This window comes from Erinaceus europaeus, chromosome 12 (genome assembly GCF_950295315.1).
Source record: "Erinaceus europaeus chromosome 12, mEriEur2.1, whole genome shotgun sequence".
Lineage (NCBI taxonomy): Eukaryota > Metazoa > Chordata > Mammalia > Eulipotyphla > Erinaceidae > Erinaceus > Erinaceus europaeus.
In genome coordinates, this window is record NC_080173.1 from 6,712,992 (window position 1) to 6,714,747 (window position 1,756).

Genomic DNA, 1,756 nt, shown 5'->3' on the forward strand with positions numbered 1-1,756 from the left:
AATTTCTGTGTATTGGTGATACAATAATGATATATTAAGTAAATAAAATTGTGTTTATATAGTTTATTACAACCTCCATTTTAACTTCCTAGTGGAACGTATTTCTATCTATAATATATATGTATATTAATAATATGTGTATATATGTATAGTATATATGTATATTTCTATCTATAATATATACATATTGATATATACATATATATTATGGCTTTCATATGACACTTGTAATCTCACCCTAGAGGGATGAGATTGTGAATACTGTTGTTCCACTTTACTACTAATGCATTTATTTCTAATCTGCCGCTCCAGTAATACCCATCTTGAATTCCAAGAGCAAAATGGCTTTTGATTGAAATACTGAGAAGCCTAGTTGAGTTGAGGTAGACAATATTGGAAATGTCTGCAGGTAGGCATTTCCTTTTTTTTTTTTTTTTGTTACCATATAGTCCTTGGCCACTGCAAATATTTCCATTGTCTTTTACATCAATCATGGTCAACTATATACAGTGCTTTTCTAAAGATTGGCAAGTGTTGACAGTAATGTTGATGCCCTGTTGTAAAGCATGACGTGATGAAAAAGTAAACTTTATTTGCTATCTCTTGTAGAGTTAGACGAATAGCTAGAGTGTATAAAGGAAGTGATATTGTAGTAGGACAGGAAGATTTCTAGGGCTAAGTAGTAAATACTTAATTGAAGCATTTAGGGTGCCTTCTTTAGGATTCTACTAGGCTGTCAAGGTTATTAGTTGTGAGTCTAATCACAGAGGACTGTTACTCTCTTTTACTTTAGGATAGAATTGCCCGTAACTTAGCCTGGAGACAGGAACATATGAACAGAACCGTAGTCTATAACTAAGTTCTGTAACTTTGTTGGAAAATCTGCAGACCTGAGTGGAATGAGGTAGTGCTCTTGTGTTAGGAGAGAGCTCACTGGGTGGCTGGTGTCTCAGGGTTGGCATTTCCTGCGATAATATGATGCAAAAAAGTAGTGGCAACATGACTTGATATCATAGAGCGGGTACCATCAATTTAATTCCGAGCAACAGAGACAGAATAATGAGTAAGAGAACAGAGAGAACAGGAGTAGAGACAAGACATAAAGGCATGTCTAGGACAAAGAACAGTACATTTAAAAAATTATTTATTTATTTATTTTCCCTTTTGTTGCCCTTGTTTGTTGTTGTTGGAGAGAGGAGGGGAAGACAGAGGGGGAGAGAAAGACAGACACCTGCAGACCTGCTTCACCGCCTGTGAAGTGACTCCCCTGCAGGTGGGGAGCCGGGGGCTCCAATTGAGATCCTGAGAAGTACATTTTGAAGATAAGAGGAAAAGTTCCTTGTAGTCTTTTAGGAAGATTAAAATGACAATAAATATTATCAATTAGGAGCTTATTTTATTTGATAACCCAATGGTTTGAATTAACCATAGCATACTTTTATGCCATTTTAGGATATCTATTAATAACAGTGATCTAGACACTAATGGGGCCAAGTGATTTTGATCTAACAGGCTTGAAGTTGTAAGTAACTTTTCTATTTAAAAAGAAAAAAAGGGGGGTTGGATGGTAGCGCAGCGGGTTAAGAATAAATAGTGCTTTGACAAGGTGAGTGCAAGGACTGGTGTAAGGACCCCAGTTCGAGCCCCGGGCTCCCCACCTGTAGGGGGGGGGGTCACTTTGCAGGCAGTGAAGCAGGTCTGCAGGTGTCTGTCTTTCTCTCCTCCTCTCTGTCTTCCCCTCCTCTCTCCATTTCTC